Source organism: Condylura cristata, unplaced genomic scaffold (assembly GCF_000260355.1).
Source record: "Condylura cristata isolate star-nosed mole 26May11 unplaced genomic scaffold, ConCri1.0 scaffold00012, whole genome shotgun sequence".
Lineage (NCBI taxonomy): Eukaryota > Metazoa > Chordata > Mammalia > Eulipotyphla > Talpidae > Condylura > Condylura cristata.
In genome coordinates, this window is record NW_004567113.1 from 45,154,962 (window position 1) to 45,173,743 (window position 18,782).

General features: G+C 41.8%; 1 protein-coding gene across 1 annotated transcript in view; it reads right to left on the reverse strand.

The window, feature by feature from the left end:
• RBPJ (recombination signal binding protein for immunoglobulin kappa J region) overlaps positions 1-18,782 on the reverse strand; it is a 74,311-nt gene that overhangs the window by 54,944 nt on the left and 585 nt on the right.

Below are 18,782 nucleotides of genomic sequence, written 5' to 3' on the forward strand. Positions count from 1 at the left end.
CCTCCGGGGCAGGCGGGGATCGAACTCATGCGGAAGCGGCTTTAGATTCTCAGTGCTGTTCTTTGACCGGCTGCGCCACCAGGGAGGGCCCAGTCTATAACTTTTTAACCACAGTTACTTCTGGGGAAGGACGCGTACCTGCGTAGGGGGGCAGCTAAGCTATGTAATATAGAACCACATCCCTGTACCAATTGTGTGACATTTCAAAGGGATAGGAAAAGGCAGAGAGAGCAGATACAGGCAGACAGGACAGTCTCTCCAGCTTTTAATCTACGTGGTCTGTTCTAGTTCCTCCTCTATTTAGCCAGAGATCAAAATGAACTGAGCAGAAGTGCTTGCAGCCTAGCTTTGTGTGGATTTCGCTTGGTACAAGTTTTCTAAGGGCGCTCACAGCTGCCAGAAAGAGACTGTGCTCAGTTGAAAAACCAGCCACAATCTTTCTTGGCCACCAGTCACGCTTACCTTTCTACTTTGATTTCTTCCATTCAAATGAGTATTTACAAACAGTGGGTACTCTTTGTTTTTTTTTTTTTTTTAAAGAACCACATCCAGCAAGGGAGGGCAGAGGGCAAACTCAGCAACCAGGCATTCCTGAGCAAAGTCTCCTGCCTCCAGGTTTCCAAAACTCAGCCTCCTCTAGCAGAACTTAAGTGTGACTCAATCACTCCAACTTCTGTGTTCGATGCTCCTTGTGAAATGTCTCTGTCCTAAGGGCCAGTGCTGTTCCTCCTTACATTACAGTTGCTTATGAGCAGAGGTCGGTTCCTTGGGCACGAAGGACCAAGGTAGGGCCAAACTGAACTTACCTTTAACAAGCTCGGGGTGTTCAAATACCTCACCTATAAAAAAAGTTTTCAATGAATATCTCCTAGTTTGTGAAAATAGTTCAGTACATACTAGATGGTTCACAGATGGGCTGTGATTAAATTAAGAAAAAGATGTATTCTGGTGCTTTTAAATTCAATAAAGGATAAGTTTTTAGTAGAGTTCCATTTCAACTTACTTGGCTAAATAAAGCTTTGAGTTGAAAGGTATGTAAATCTCAAAAATCACCATGCCATAGACAAAGGGTATTAAAATAAAATACCGCTCATTTCTACTGTAACCTAAAGAGAAAAAAAATGTCCCTTCTATATACCACAGAGTCTAAATACAAAAACAGCCTCAGCATATTCTGATCATTTGATCAGTTTCAAATCTTTACCCAAAAAGAGTGGAAATACAAATCTCATTTACCATACTCTGTATGTTTTGTGACCTCCATTTAATGGTAAAAACAAAATCTCACCATTTCATGTTTTATATTAAATAAAACTGATAAGGCTATAAAGATTATTCCAAAATATTAATCTTGCTGAAAATGCCCCTTGGCAATGGTATCTGCTGTCATGCTCTGAAGAATACTGAACTATGACTACTATAAATAACAGGTAACATTATTAGCAAATTCAGTGTGCAAAAAGATTACCTAATATTATCCCATTTATTTACTATAAATCTACAGGTAGGTACAATGATTCCATTATACAGACAGAAACACAAACACTTAAGGAAGTTAAGTTACTAGCAGAAAATGAATTTAAATGTCAGAGTCAGGGACATCCCTAGTGGTGCAGAGGTTTCCTCTCAGTACTATCAAGCTATTGCCAGCCACTGAGCATGAGTTTAATCCCCAACCAAGGAGCTAAATAAATGACATGGCACAGCAGACCTCCCTGTCTCACCTGCTACTCCCCTTGGAAGTGTGTTTCAGTAGACCTGCCTGTTCTGCTCCCCACTCTGTCTCTGGTGAAGCCTCTAACTATGCCCCCCACTTCTGATCTACACCCCAGTTCTTGTATGCATAAATAAAATAAACCTTTAACCAAAAAAACACTGTTTACCTTACTTTCGGCATGATATTTTTTAATATTTCAAACCTCTGTACATATTTCAATGTGTGTTAGTAAATTATTAATACAGAGCATACTGGGATACATGTTAACTCTGCTGAGATGGGCAGGCAATCCAAAGCCCAGAGCCTATGGCTGTATTGCCAGAAAAGCCAATGTTGTTGCATTTTCTGCATGGCCACTGAGAAAGACAAATTTTGGTGGTTTCTCAGGAATTTAATAAATTCCACCTCTGTTAACCATTGCAGAGACTAAGCAGAAAATACCAAAGCATAAACATCATCCTTCTAGGAAAAAAAAAATATACAATTTTTTTCCTCATTAAAATGTGACAAGACGCAAGTTAAGAATCAAATTCACGGGCGCCCTCTTCACAGTCACACTTTATGCAAGTGTGCAGAAGCACCCCCTAGCCCAACCACAGGCTTCCCAGGAAGATACGAGATGTTGCACACTGTCCAGAAAAGGCACCCATGGGGGTTTCTGTTGAGTGTTCTCCCTCCCTCTTGAAGGGTCCTCCAGTCAGCATGGAAACATGTCGCCACTACGTGCTGATTCCTCTCCAAGAAGCAAACTGCCTTCACCAGGAAGGAGGTGGGGGCCTCAGACCTCCAGCTTGGGGACATCTCAGATTTACTAGTTATGTGACTCTGCACTGTAGTCTACTGCCAGGTGTGGTCCTGCAAATGTACACCATGCTGGCATGACCAGGAAATCAGCCAGCATAACACGGACTTCAGCAGGCCCATCAGGACCAGCGCTTGGAGAGCCATCTGTTTGACGGAAACATTTCTGCTTCCCTAGTGATTACAGCTATCAGCGACAACTGTGAAATCCCAAGAGAAGAAATTTTAACTGCCTCAAAACTTTAATTATTCATATAAAGTGGCTGAGAAATTAAAGTTAAATGTTACACAAAGGGCTCTGTAACCCTCTAATATTTTTGGCTAATTGTTCCATTGGTAGTCTACATCTGCTCTGCTAAAATTTGGTTATGAATCAGAAGCTACTCACTGGGAATGCTTTTATATCTCAAAGTGACTGTGGATAGTAACTACAATTTGCAAAAATTTTTATTTTTCAGTGTGCATGAAATCCTCCTGAAAACATGTCCCACACAACAGAAGAACAGATGTTACTGTCAAAGTTTAATAAACTCATCTAACAAATGACAAAGAATGAGGCTAAATTTTAACTAAAAAAAAAAATTTAACAGCACCATGATTCTGTACTTTCTTTTAGTATCATCAAAACGTAATTTATGATGAGGCAGCATGTTGAACGGGCCCTCCCTGTGGCGCGACGGGCTCAAGTGCAGCACCGTGACGCTACTGAAGCCACTGCAGCACCACGTCCGCCAGGGAGCTGACCCACCCACCCCCCCACCCTCCAACCGGCCCGCTGCTCCCCTACAGTACATCGGCCTGTTCTGCTCCCCACTCTGGCTCTGGTGAATCTTCACCCCCACACTTCTGGCCTGTACCCCAGTTCTGTATGCATATATATTTTTGTTTTAAAAAAGGGACTATTACGATGATTCAAGTAAATACATAGCAAGCCTTTCGAGAAATAATGACCATAATCCCACACAGAGTGGGGGGGGGGGCACCTTAGGTGTTTTTTGGCTCTCTTTGTTTTTATCTTTTGTTTGGTGTGTGTGTGTGTTTTCAAGGATCTTCATTTATTCTAACTGTGGCTACTGCACACTTTTCTCCCCTAAATAACATTTGTAAGAATTCTTGTAACTTGAAAAATTTACCATCTAGATCTTTTCAGAAGTATCACAGACCCTTTACTTCCTGTAGCTCGGCTCCTGATTTGGTCTTGCAATATTGGAGCTGACTACCTGCTCAATAAGACATTAAAAGCACACTCTTCAGAAACAAATGGGGATGTGCACTATGCCCACAATATAATGTGTGAGGTCATCACAGCAGACAGGAAACATTTCACTCCAACATCCCAACATTTATAGATGCAAATGGGGAGAAGGTGTAAAGTATCACCCACAAGTGCTATTGTACATACAGTTGCAAAGGGCAACTCCTTGGTGCCAGAAACCATGTACATAAAATGTCTTAAAATGATTAATTTACCTTAACATATAACCAAATCATCAAAACATTAGAGAATCATCAAAAGAGTCAAACAGAACAGAATATTCAGTTTTAAGAAAGAAGATCAATGGCAGAAATGCCTGCTCCACATTTTACCAGAACAGAAACTTTCCCCTTGGTTTGTACCACCCCAATTCAGATCATTCACCTGTCAGGATTCAAAAATAACAAATGCAGAATTCACTGCAATGGTGGCTACCATTTGTAAGCTGCCTTTCATGGCTCCATAAAAGCTCATGAGTTTTTAAGCCACAGCCACAGCTGCCATCTGAGTTAGAAAAACAATACTTGACAGCAAAAACTTTAAGGTGACTTTACAGAACAGTTTTATGTAAAACAAAAAGGACTCAAGAATAATGAAAGAATGTTATGAAAGACTGCCAAAAACGTGACAATACTAATTTTTAATGGTGATTATTTTTCACTTTAAGGATGCAGTATTTTTCTTAGCTCTCCAGCACATACAATATGTTTAACTTAATTGGTTAGAACAGATATCACTTATGCAGAAACAAGTGCAACACAGATTATACCAAACCTGTTAGCCATGAACAGAACCTGTTTCATAACCACCAGTCTAGTCTGTGCTCTTTCCAGCTTTCTCCCATAATCGTATACTAAAACAGAGACAAAAACCCAGAGAAAATGTCTAAAAAATAAAATCTATCTTTAAAAATCTCACTTAAAGCAACTCCCTATTCCAAGTTTCCTTTCCTGTTCAGATCTATACTCCACCTGGACTCAGAAAAGGACTCCTCTGTTAGTGCGCACGGCCAGTCACACAACAATGGATGGCCGAGGGCTAACCAGCAGCCTGGGGAGAATTACCCAGTGGTGTCATCACATGTTAGATTACTACCACTGTTCATGACAATGGAATTGAATCCAGACACCCGGGTCTGAATTCCACCTCTCCCACCAACGAGCAGATGAACCTGACTGTTTCTGTAAAACAAACACCACTCTCCTCCCCAGGCACTGGCAAGGGCTAACCACCCCAGCAGACCCCGGGGCCACTGAACACCGCATTCAAGTGACAGATTATATTTAACACACATCAGATGAAACCGTGTTCATGTGGGAGAAGGGGATATAAAACTTTTAAAGTATAAGATATAGTAGTAAAAACAGCATTTTAAATGCGTGAACAAAGGACAGAGCACTCAAGTAGTGATGTTAGAATACTTCATTTGTTCCCCAATTAGTCAGCAATTATAGTACCAAGCACTGTATTTTAATGGGGGAGAAAATGACAAAATAAAGGGAAATAACGCACACTATTAGAAATTGATAAATGCAAGTGAAACGTACAACAGGGAAGGAGCACAGAATGTGGCATTAAAAAAACAAAGGTGGAATGAGAAAAACACAGTGAACGGAGGCCAAGAAAAGGGTGCCAGTGGCTGGACTCTGACCTGCCCTCTCTGCACACCCTCCCAGTGCATGGCCATCTTTCCACAGCTGGTAGGATGACGGCGCACAGGTAGCAGCGACGACAAGAACCAGGAGTGGGAACAGCTCGGTAAAAAATGGGTGCAGTGGTGAAACCAGATTGTCATTGCTTTTGAATGCAAAACCTCACCACAAAAACTGAGAGCACTTCGAAAACAACAGCGTTTGTGTCATCTGGGAGAGAAGTTTGTAGAAATTACAGCTGATGGCAGAGAAACTCAGACTGTAGGCATCTCTACAAATGACACACTTAAGGTCAGTAGCAGGCAGGAGATGGGACAGAAGGCACAAGGAATCTGGGAGGCAGGAAATCATTGGTGGAGTGGCACCTGTACTCAGTCCTTTAAAAAGGGACAATAAAAAGTCCATTATTATTTTGGACAGGGGTGAACTATTCAGCAGAACAAAATTCAGTTCAGTAAGCAAAGCACACATACACCAATCTCCACACTGCTTTTTCCCCCACTACTGTGTTCAATTATCTTTTATCACAAATGCCTGACATGCAACTCTTCCAAAGTGTATTTAGACTCACCCTTTTAGTAAGTAAAGAAAGCATCTGTGCTATTTGGGGAAGAAAAAAAAAAAAGGCAGGAGGGAAAGAGAGGAGGAAAAAAAGCATCAGGGAAATGGGAGACTAACACTATGGTTTCACTTATGCCAAACTGAGAAAATATTTGCATGAGAAGGGAGTGATCCAAGATACCAAAGGCTACTGACCTACTCAAGCCAAGAGTCACTCAATCCAGTCAAGTCAGAAAAGGCTGGCTGCGAAGAGGAAGAGAAATAAGGAACTAGAGGGGTGTGTGTGGAGTCCAGAGGAGAAATAACAGCACATTTGTACACCTGAGCCTTGAACAACACAAGTTTGAACTGTGAGGGTGCACTTTACACAGAGATTTTCTTGTAAACAAATTGCATAAAGTTACAATACTGATAAATACATAACAGCATTTAAGTGCTATTTCCTTTTGTGATCTTTAGTTTCTATACCTATTTTACTGTATCAACAGTCTATCGTATCTGTAACATAAATATGTGTCGACTGCTTGTTAATTACCAGGCTTTTGGTCAACATCAGGCTGCTTTAGTAAAGCTTTAAGCAGTCAAGTTGTTAGTCAGGATTTTTGTAGTCTAGGATTTTTTACTTCATGGGACAGGGGTGGTGAGGTGCCCCAGCTCCCACACTGTTCCAGGGTCAAATTGTGTATCCTCAAGAATGCTTCAGCAGAACAGTAGAAACTGAGGGGAAGGAAGGCCAGCTGGCAAGTCCGCTAGTGTCCTAAAGGAGCTGAAACACTGGGATCTGCCGCTCAACATCGATCTGGAAACATGAAGAGGTGTCTGAATCATGAGGGTAGGAAGAGATTATATACGCTGCCAACCTCCAGAGTTTCTGCTACTGGCAGACCTCTGACAGCGGAAAAGAATTTGCATTTCCACCAGATTTCCACATTACCCAAGAGCTGCTGGCCCAAGGAGCTCATCTTAGGAACCATAACTCTTTATCAACAGAAGGGAAGACAGAAAAGTGTGAGCATGAGAACGAATATTCTATACTTGTTTGTACAGCTGGAAAATCTGAAGCTAGAGGCTATATCCCATAATACACAGCAAAAATAAAATCCTCCCCAAAGGGTTAAAGGGCTAAAGGGCTCAATATAAAAAGGGAAGATTCCATGTTCCCTGCACTTCCTAAGGAAGGTGGAGCTGAGCGGGAGGGGAAGCTGCAGAAGACTTGGAGGCAGCACATGGAGCAGACACTGAAGAAGGCCACCTGCTTCTCAGCTTTGGGCTGGCGGGAGTGGACAGAGACACAGCGTCTAGCCACAGAGAGACGGCTGGAGGAAAGGCGAGGGAGAGCCCCATGCAGAGGCGGACACTGGAGCAGTTTCCTTGATGTGTACTTTGATTTTGCGTCTTTCCTTCCAGACTCGCCTGACCCCTCTGATCCTTTCCAAATGTTCCCTACCAGAAGGTGCCTTACACTTGTGGCAGGCTTTCGGCCAAAACCTGCTTGGCTGAGCATTTAAGCAGGAGGGGACAGTAACTTAGGGAGGTTTGTTGGAAAACTATTATGCGTTCTTTTCTCCTCTTCTCACCATGCACACTGATCCTATTAAAGTTCTTTCACACTAAAAGAATGTTCTTTGTCTTTATGTGGTAGGTGGCAGAGCCCATTTAGAGCATGCTAGTTTGGGGGCTCTCCAGGTACCTCTCAGTCTGCTCACTAACAGCTGGGGGAGGAAAATAAAACATAAAGCCAGGGCCCTCCCTGGTGGTGCAGTGGGTTAAAGCACAGCACTGAGAATCTAAAGCTGCTTCCACATGAGTTCGATTCCCGCCTATCCCGGAAGTGACCACATGGCGTGGCAGACCTCTCCTGACCGGCCCACTGCTCCCCTCAGCAGTGTACTTCGTAGATCTGCCTGTTCTGTTCCCCACTCTGTCTCTGAAGCCTCTCACCGCCCCTGAGCCTCTGGCCTGTACCCCAGTTATGTATGCACAAATAAATAAATCTTTAAAAAAAAAAAAAGCCAAAGGAAAAAACTGCAAATTTGTCTATGTAAACCTTAAACTTGCATAAGGCAAAAAACTAAATGAAGCGAAAATATTTAATATAAAATTGCCCCCAAAATCTGGAAAATTAAAAGTTATTACACAAAATGAGAAAAAAAACATTTCATCAGAAAAATAGGTAACTACGAACATACAACTCAAAAGAAAAATGGCTAATGAACTGATGAAAAAAGTGACCCCACTTTAAAGTACCCCAGTTTTAAACAGCTTTACACATGCAGAGATAGCAGACATGTAAAAAACTGAAAGTTGGAAACTATCTCAAAGTCATTAATAATGGGGAGACACACCTAGGACTCCCTGAGCGCTAGTTTCCACACAAACTGAAAGCAATATACTATGTAACTAGCAGGACCCACTCTCTAAATAAAGGGAGAACAGAGTGTTAAAATCAAGATTTCATGGCTTGTGCACATCCTCCCCAGGTGTGGAAGAGGCTCCCCAGCAACAGAGAACACAGCCGGCCCCACACTCCTCCACTCTATACCACTGCTTTGAGTTTTTTGTTTTCAAACAAGCTATTGCTTTTGGGGTAAAAAAGTTTCTTAAAACTTTTTTGTTTTAAGAAAAGCTTGAAGGATAAATGTATATTAGAATGTTATTTGTGTTTAATTTGGTAGTTTGTGACTTTTTCCTTTTCTATATTTTGTTACCAGGAGGGAAAATTTTGAACTACCCACAGTCAACATTTGAGATGATGGTTCTCTCCCCTTAATATAAGGATCCCTACCACTGCCAAGTAAGTTAGATTTTAAAAGAAGCTTTCATAAAAACAGAAAAGGAACCAAGAGTTTCCCTTTCCTGAGTAAGAAGCAGAGATGAACAGGGTAAGAGGAGAGTTCACTTTTGAGTTTGGAAGGATATTCACCCACTTACACAGCACATATCTCTGAGTCCAGAGTGTAGATGTGTGAATTACCTTGCCCATTCCACATAATCTGGTACACAACTAACATGCACTTGTCTGATGGCTTTTCAGAACTCATGGAACATTTAAGGATGTTGTTTGGAAGCAGCACCATCTTTCAATCTGTTCCACATAAAAAAAGACAGCGACAAGTAAAATCACAATCAATGGCCACAATTTACAACAAATTAGGTGACAAGAGTAAGCCCACAACCCCCCAATACTAATATACCACCAACAGCCATAAACTACAGGAGAACTGGGGGAGGGAGACTCTGGCAAGGCCCTGACAGAGCCAACTGTAGACTGATGAAATGGCTAAGCGCTAGTCAGAGACAAGGAATCTGAAAGCAGAACGGGCAGGATTTGGTTTTCCAACAAAATAAGAAAATACAAGTGGGGATAAATGAGGTAGGTGCTTGAGCTCCTTTTTACCTGCATTTTCTAAAAATGAAAGAAAAAAATAAAGCTGCACAGCTAAGCTATGTGTGCTAAAATTCTAATCCAAAAGATAAATCCATAAACTTCCAGGAGTTACAGCTAAGAAACTTTATATGAATGATGTGAAGTGTATATACCACCTGCACATGGCAAGGGAAGGCTGAGATGAAGACACTTACTCACCAATAACTTATTTATCAAAATAAAGGAAAAATTGCAGACACCCACGTTTACATCTGTAACATTACAAAAGTGAGGCCCCTCCTTGGTGGCATAATGGGCTAAAGCACAGCACTATGAAACACAAGGTGGAGCCTCTGCCAGGGAGCTGACCCATGTGGTGTGGCAGACCTCTCACCCGCTGCTCCCCTCAGCAGTGTATCTCAGTACATCTGCCTGTTCTGCTCCCACTCTGTCGCTGGTGAATCCTCCCTCCGGCGCCACCCCACACACAACTCCTACTATCCCAACACTAAGCTTTTTTTTTTTTTTAAGATTTATGTATTTATTCATACAGAACTGAGGTACAGGTCAGAGATGCGGAGGGTGAGAGGAGTCACCAGGAACAGAGCGGGGAGCAGAACAAGCAGATCGATGAAGTCCACTGCTGAGGGGAGCAGCGGGCAGGTCAGGAGAGGTCTGCCGCGCCATGTGGGCCACCTCCCTGGCCTGGGATCGAATTTGTGCTGAGGCGGCTGCCAATAGCGTCACAGTGCTGTGCTTTAACCCCCTGTGCCACCAGGGAGGGCCCAATACTAAGCATTTAATCAAATAATGACACTTGATATTGTAAGCTTTAAGTAAATTACCAAATACTAGCACTGCTCGCTTTAGAAAGCTGGAAATGGATTGATTTCACTTCTGGACATTTGGAAGTACAGATGACAGATTCAACAGATTCAGTGACTTCCATAGGCAAAGTCAAACTGTCCTGGCATACACACTCGGAAAATCACAGCATGAACATCCGTAGGTTCATAAACCAGTCCATCTTTCAGCATAAAAATACTTCAAATGTGGCAACTTTCCTGTGTGATACTCTCGAATCTCTTTTTCTGTCCCTTGATTTTCTCTCCCAGAAGCTTTAGAAACAGCCAGCTGCATGCGGTTTCAGAACTAAGATGGCAGAATTGAGAAGCTAGAGAGGCAAGGGGCAGGGCCTTGAGTGAGCCGGGGGAATGGAAGCCAGCATTTCTTGAGAACAGCTAAAGCAGAGTGGGGAAGAAGGTGTGCAGAACTAGGTTCTCAAAGAGGCTCTCTTGTTCAGTGAGGAATACAGAATAAAGAACACCAGGCCACCCAGAACAGGACAACAGCGACAGCAAAACAGCAGACTCGGAGATGACCATTTATTAAGCAACACTCCACTAACCCCGCTCGGGGCTGAGGGATTTGTAGTCTTGCCCTAAACCCAGAGAAACTAATGGGGGGTGGGGGTGGGTGAGTGGAAGGGGGGAGAGAGTTTACAAACAAACCACAGTGCATGTAATAGTAAAAAGCAGCTGAGTGGTATAAATAGAAAATAAAAGGGCGCGCGTAAATCTTATTCACAAAATGTAAACCTGGAACTTAACCCCCAGCTCATTTACTGGGTATCTCCCTCACTACCTAACCGTAAATTACTTAATCTTCTATTCCTTGTGTTCAAATGAAGAATTACTTTAGAACATACTGCTAGCAAAGTCTTTTCCAGCTCTTAAGTTTCTGAATTTAATGGATTCAATAATCCACAACATTTATCACATAGTGTGAAGCTGACACTTTATGGAGAGTACAATATTCAAGAGCATAAGTAGGAGAACACAAAATCAATCTGGTATACATACAGTCCACACGTCATCGTCTTTCATCAAATCCAGTAATGCACAAATACGCAGTCTCCTCCTTTAAGTCTTAATCACACACACAGAGATGGCCTAAAATCTAAACACCAGGCATCACTTTAAGTACAGAGATGGTACATTTTAGTGGTTTGTAAATTTTGCCAAGCCGCCCCTCAGCTGCTTCTCCTACCGAGCATATTCTAATACTATTATGTTTTTCTTTTTCAAGAGAGTTTCCTACTTGCTATGTGTCATTTTCCAAATAAAGAAAGAGTCCAGAAATGCCAGAAAGATGAACATAAATTCAGGGGACCAGATTCTTGGTGGGTTCAACTGGAAAAACCAATCTAAGTCAGCTCTATCACTTAGACTGCCACCTAGTGGCAAGTGTTATATATCAAGTCCATTCAAGTCAATTCACCTCTCATTCTGGCTGATATTGCTCACTCTAATTTTCCCCTATCTTCACCTCTGCTTACTTCACCACCCATGTTCCAAGCCTTCGGATTACCCCCTGCCCTGTTTCCTTTCTACATTCTCCACTCCATCTTACCCTCCACCTCAGAAAGGGAAGGGAGACTGCTGCCAGAACTGAGCTGTACACTTTACAGCCCTGTCTCACTGAATCCTTACACTAATCCAGAAAGTGACACTGTCTCCCACTTTTTAGATAAGGGAAAGACATTAAGGGACATGCTCATAACCACAGAGCTACAGAGACAGCTGATCCCAAAGACGCTTTATCTTTCCTCTCCCTCCATTCCCAGGCCTACTACTGAGATCAGAGCCTGATTACATTTCTCTTACAGATTCCATCAATTCCAATCTATTTTATACTATTTATATCCAGCTGGACTGCTTCAAGAATGTTCAATCCCCTCTCCCCATTGATAATCAAATCCTTAATTTTAGCACAAGATTCCCTCCAAAGGTCCCCAACTACTTTTCTAGTTTTATTTCCTACCTCCCCTATAAACCCTCATCTCTATGAACTCTCCTCCAATTAGGAAGTAATCGATGACATCTGTGTTCCCATCAACATGATACAGCTGATACAGCACAATCACCTTTGCAACTATCCTGCACTTCCCCCTTACCCAAGAGTATCACAGCCCTTTTCTCAGTCTATAAGGGCTGTACACCGCAGTTTCTTGTACCCGTTAAGAATATAACCACTGGGCCCTCCCTGGTGGTGCAGCGGGTTAAAGCACAGCACTGAGAATCTAAAGCTGCTTCCACATGAGTTCGATTCCCGCCTGCCCCAGAGGTGACCACATGGTGTGGCAGACCTCTCCTGACCTGCCCGCTGCTCCCCTCAGCAGTGTACTTCGTCGATCTGCCTGTTCTGCTCCCCACTCTGTACCTGGTGAATCCTCTCATCCCTTGCACCTCTGACCTGTACCCTAATCCTCTATGCATAAGTAATGAAAAAATAAACTACTGAAAAGCTGTGGCAGGAGATTTAAAACAGTCAACTTCATTTTTTTAGTATATTCACCTCACAACCAACAGGCATTGCACTTTCACTGCCAGATTTTGTGACTGAGGACGCCCAAGATGCAATGGATTCTATTTGTCCTGTAAATTTATAATAGTATAAACATTCTCAAGATGCTATGGACATGCCCAATCTACAGAAAAAGTGTCCCATTTATCACTACACATTGCTTCTAAACAACAAACCCATACACATAACAGATACATAATCCCTATCACTTAAGCCAAGCCAGAGTGACTCCAATACCCGCTTTTCCCAAAAAGAAAGAATTTACATTCAAGCAATACATAACCCTTTTCACGCCATTAGGACACCATTTAATCCCTGAAGCAAAAGTAGAGCTAATGAGGCATTAAGCAACACCCTGATGTAGTGCAGGTCTAAGGGGCATCCAGAACTGTGGCAGGGCGTCTGAAAGATGGGCGCATTTGGGCATTCAGCATTTATTCAGCTATTCAAGCAGAGAAGAGTAACAAGAAGTAGACCCCCAAAAGTTGGGGGTTACACAATGATAACATCTGTGGTCTAGCAGTAATTTACCAAATATGTCTGCTCAAAATGCCAAGGCACATATTTCAAGAGCTGCGGTCCTCTGCGCTAAACACACTGCTGCCTTCCTAAAACATGACCCACAAACCACAGGATGCAATAAAAAAAAGTCCATCTTGAACCATGCCCATGAAAAGCTACCAATTGTTATAATTAAAATACATTGATGTAAAATAAACAATAATGTAAATATATAAAATAAAAAACAAATACAAATGGATATTTAAAAAATCTGTATAAATGGTTTACTATTTATAATCACTTACACATGATTCGCCTTTTATAACATAATGTATTTTACTTTATATGATCATCACAATATGCCTCAAAGGTAAGGTAAATAACAATAAACCCATCATTCCCTATTTTATAGTGATAATATCTGGAACTTGAATTAATTACTTTAAATAATTTGTCCATAAGATCTCAATGTCCCTGAAGATTATCAACGTATTATTTGATGTGCTGGACCTCTCCCCCCCCCCAAAAGCAAACAACAATATTTCAAAGTGTAATATACATTCTTATACAGCACAGTACATAAAAATACACAGAAAATGTAACCTTTTGTGAAACATTTCACAAACAAAATGTTACCATCTTTTCAGTTTACACAAAAAAAGTATTTCCTAATAATCCAAAAGAAATTTGTGCCTAAAAATCTTATTATGTTGTTGTCTAGGGCTATAAGACAGCTATTCCTTTGGGTATTTCAGCAATTAAATGTTCTAAAGAATTCAAGATATAAAATACGTAAACATGTGTGATCTATATTTAGTACTATCTATATGAACCTTGTTATATCAAGGCTTCAAAGTATAAAATCCTTTGTTCAAAAAACTTTTACTGATAACCCAAAGAAAAACTTTCCACTTTGTAAAGTATAAAAATGATTAGGAAGGTAATGGTATCTGCCACTAAGTAACTAAAAGCCTTCCCATGTGACAGTATGAAGGGCCCTCCCTGGTGGCCCAGCGGGTTAAAGCACAGCACTAAAAAGCTAAAGCCACTTTAGCACCAGTTTGAACCACGCCCTGGAGGTGACCCACATGGCCAGCAGACCTCTCCTGACCAGGCCTGCTGCTCCCCTCAGCAGTGTACTTCGTTGATCTGCCTGTTCTGCTCCCCACTCTGTCTGGTGAAACCTTTCACCGCCCCTGCACCTCTGGCCTGTACCCCAGTTCTGTATATACATCTTTTTTTTTTTAAAAAAAAAAAAAACCAGTATGATGCTTACAAGAGAATTATACCTCCTTTTCCTTTAAGAGCACAAGGGAGGCCCTCCCAGGTGGTGCAACAAGTTAAAGGGCTGGCCCCAGCTGCTCTAGTGCCAGTTGAATTCCCGGACCCTGAGGTGGCCCACAAGGCACAGCAGCCCTCTCCTGTCTGGTCTTCAGCTCCCCTCAGCAGTCAGCCTGTTCTGCCCACCCTCACCCTTCTGTCTCTGGTGAATTCGTGAGAAGCTCGTGCACCTCTGGCCTGCATCCCAGATCTGTATGCATAAATACAAATAAATCTTAAAAAAAAAAAAAGCACAAGGGAGCACTGAACTCAGCCTGGTGGATCCTGTTAGACTATCCTCGGATCTAAATCTTGAGTAATAACCCACTAACACTAGCACTTTCCAAGCACAGGGAGGCATGAAACCTTTGAGCGGATATAGCAGAAAGCTCCAAGTTCTTAAATATGGCTGCAGCATCGGAAGAGAGAAAGACACACAGTTCGGCCAAAGAAATGATAACTGAAATAGTAATAGAGGATGTTACATGCTATGCTAGATAACACTTTTTGAGCACAGGCTATGTCCCAGGCATCCTACTGCATTTTCTTGCTTTCAATCCTTGTAACAATGCACTGAGCTAATAGTAATTATCGTGCAATTGATGGAACAGACAAAGAAGAGGCTAGATCACTTGTCACTATCAGAGAGGTTTCAAGTGGCAGAGGCAGAACTAGAATCCAGTTCAGATTAAATCCTAAATGTGACCTCAGACTCTCCACATTGCTGCCTGCCTGTCTTAATGAAAACTGCTAGGGGGAGCCATTGAAAGGCTTTTAAAACCAAGGAGTGAAGGGATCAGATTTGCTCTTTTAAAAGATACTATAGAAGGGGGGGTGGGGGGGAGGCGGGAAGGGAGAGTGGTGGGGTATTCCAGAAGCAAAAAAGAGCTGCAAATGTATTTAATCCAGGTAAGAAAAAATGAAAGCACAAACCCCGGCAGTTGAGGATGAAGGAGACATTTTCTGGAGGGAAAATAAGCAGTTCTAGGGATTAGATGAAAGGGTTTACTGTGAGAGAGGAATCCAGAAATCTGTCCTGGGAACTAGTTGGGAAATGATATCATCAACCAGGAATAGAGAAGCAACAAGTTGTTTGTTCAATAAATAACTCTTAGGGTGTCCCCCCAAATGCAAAATACTTTCCTGGGCCAAGGGTCAAGTCTGTATTATGATCCTGGTTGTTAGAAAATATTCCAGGCAGCAAATGACAAAGCATTAAAAAACTTAAGGCAGATTTAAAATGAGTCATTAACAGACTTGACCTAGAGTCTAGAGAAAACATTCTGTGCTACCATTTTAAAAAATATATTACTACATACAGAAAACAAATCAATAGAGGGAAAGCATCCCATAATTTTACAATGTTATTGTATTTTAGTTTGACAGATCTTCAGTCATTTATACAACACAAACATAGTTTTCCTTACCCTCTCTAAACTTATATAGGAAAAATATATATCTATTTTATTATCAAAACAATGGTACTTTGAGGTTTTCTTCTCCCACTACCATCACTGTGACTTGCCAAGATCTTAGTTCATAACCTCCTACTTGATTTCCTATAAAATACGAGCTACTTTCACATCAGGTTATTTCAGTAACAATTCCTAGACTTTATCCACACATTTCATCCAAGGATGCTCACTGTAAATCCTATGGTACAGCAATCCTGTGCAGATGTGGCAAGTTATCACAATTCCATTTTACTATATAGTTAGGAAATTGACCCTAGGGAAGTAGAGTAACTTGGAAATAATCACAAATCCAGATGCCAAAAATAACAACTTTTAGTCAATCCATGAGAAAATACTGCCCCTAGATGCAATAACATGAAAATTCAGTATTAGGAAGAAATAAAATGAAAATACTTAAGGCCTAGTCTGAGGATTTATTTTTTTAAATGACAGAATACTAGAATTAAGATTTGTAAGACCTTTCAAACACACTATTTTTCCTAAAGTCCTAGCCATCCAGAGTGCCAAAGATTCTTTAATGGATTACAGCTGCCAAGAATAGTTGTTCCCCACATCATTTATAATCTCAGTCACTTAAAAAATATGGATAGTATATGACAAGATAACTTTGTAAGAAACCAAACCAAAATCTAGTACCTAAAGCACAGAGTAAAAGATCAAATACTGCAAATGAGCCTCTTCATTTTTTCTCTGAAAATATACTCTCCTTGTGGCTCCATCTGCTACATGCATGTACAATAAATTTAAAGTTTTAATAGCAATACTCAGAATGAAAGTTTCCCAACCATAACTAATTCCATGTGTTTCAAAATAGGCTGCTGTTTGATACAAGTTAGTAAAGGCACTGTTTTAGGTGGCAGTGAAATAAAGGTCTTACATGACAGGTGGAAAAAAAATTGCAGGAGCTGCTTTTATGTTTATGTGGTCATCCTTCATAAGTCAGAGCAAAATACCTGTCATTCTACCACATTTACACTTTGCATACAGTCAGAAGCGAGTGCACTCAAAATTTTACCTTTAAAAACGACTAGGCATGGAAAACAAGTCGAAGTTCACGAAATGATTACTGGGTAAAATCTAATCAAAGAATACAGACTGCAAATTTTCACCAAACCTCCATAAAGCAATCCTGACTTATGATTTTCACTACTAAAGTTCAAAGTACAAATTCTAAGCACAGTCTTTAAAAAAAAAAGTTTCCCAACACACCAACATCCATCGTGCTAGATCTTGTAAATATCCTGTGTAATAAGCAGCTCTTTCTGGGGAACTCTAGTTTACAAGTGAAATAACACTCCAAATGATTTTATGGGTAAACACACCTACCAGAAGTAGAGCTCAACTAAGCAGGAGGGGAAAAAAACCTCCTAAGCAATTTCTTCAGTGTAATACAGTACACCTCGAATACCCAGCACCAAAATATTCAGGCTACTTAAACCACTCCACCGCCTCCCCATCCCCACTCACAACCCCCAAGCTTTTACATTACCATAACAATAAAAACTTTGAATAACTTAAATCTCCTTTAACATTAGAAGTGCCTTTTCCATACTTAAAGACTATTACTTAAATGTCTTTTAATTGCATTTGATTCAATGATCCCACAAAAGATTCCAGAAGCAGCACTCAAGAACAAGAAGAAATCGCACTCCTCGTTACAGCTCCGGTGAGGCAGAGCGGCTGTCACAATTTAAAGAAAAAGCACAACTGTAAACTATCTAGTGGTTTTTAAAAAGTAGGCCATTTAGACCAAAATCCCAAGCAGGATGTGTAACTTTTCCCTTCCAAAGGCATTACTGATACAATAACTAAATTATACACCTGGAAAGGTTCGAAAAAACCGGAAAGTCTCCACCCAAACATTCACAAATGTTTAATATCAAAATTCACTCAACTGCTAATCACACACCAAATGACTATCCAGTGAAACTACTCTCACACGCCAACAGAAAAAGAAAATACCGTGCGTCTCTTCTAACCGTCCTAGAACACCCTCAGGTAACCCAGATGCATAGCTGCGACAGCTGCCCTTGGCCTAGACCGTCAAAACTCAAAGGGGGGAGGAGGGAGAGTTTGCTAGAACCGAGACCAGATCTTTTTCCAGCGCTACTGTTTCCAAGCAAAACAACCACAGGCCCAAAGAGACGGCGAAGAAAACTGGAGACTTGTAATCCCCCTGGGGGAAGCGGGGGGTGGGGGGGCGTGCACATAATCCCGAGAGACAGGGGTGCCGAGAGGAGCAGCGCGAAGAGGAAACTAAGTACCCCCATGTATCTTTCGGACCTACAAAAACAACAAACCTTAGAGTCTGTCTGCACGTAAAAGCACCAGATGGAGTCCCCCGGGCTGAGACAGTTCAGCCAACATACTCCGTGGGTAGTGGATAAATCAAGCGATGATAGGAGAAGGGGGTGCCAAGCAAATGAGCGCAAAGATAGGGGAGACAAAGCGTCTGGGGGTGCCCAAGGACCAAACAGAAAGGTGAGAGGGAAACAGAAAGAAAACATTAGAAAAATCAAAAGCAGCACAGAAATCTGATGCCCCGACTGTGGCAGGTCACTGACCTACCAAGTAGAAAGGGGCACAACAAAGGGGCACGGGAGGAAGGACAGCGGAGGGGAGAAGATGGAGAAGGGATGCGGGGAGCGACGGGTCGGACAAAGCGCCCAAGGCGGTGAAACAAAGGGCCGGGGGTTGAGTCGCGGGGGGCAGCAGGGAAAGACAAAGCGCCCGAGCTGGGGTACCGGCCCGGCGAGCAGGCGACGAC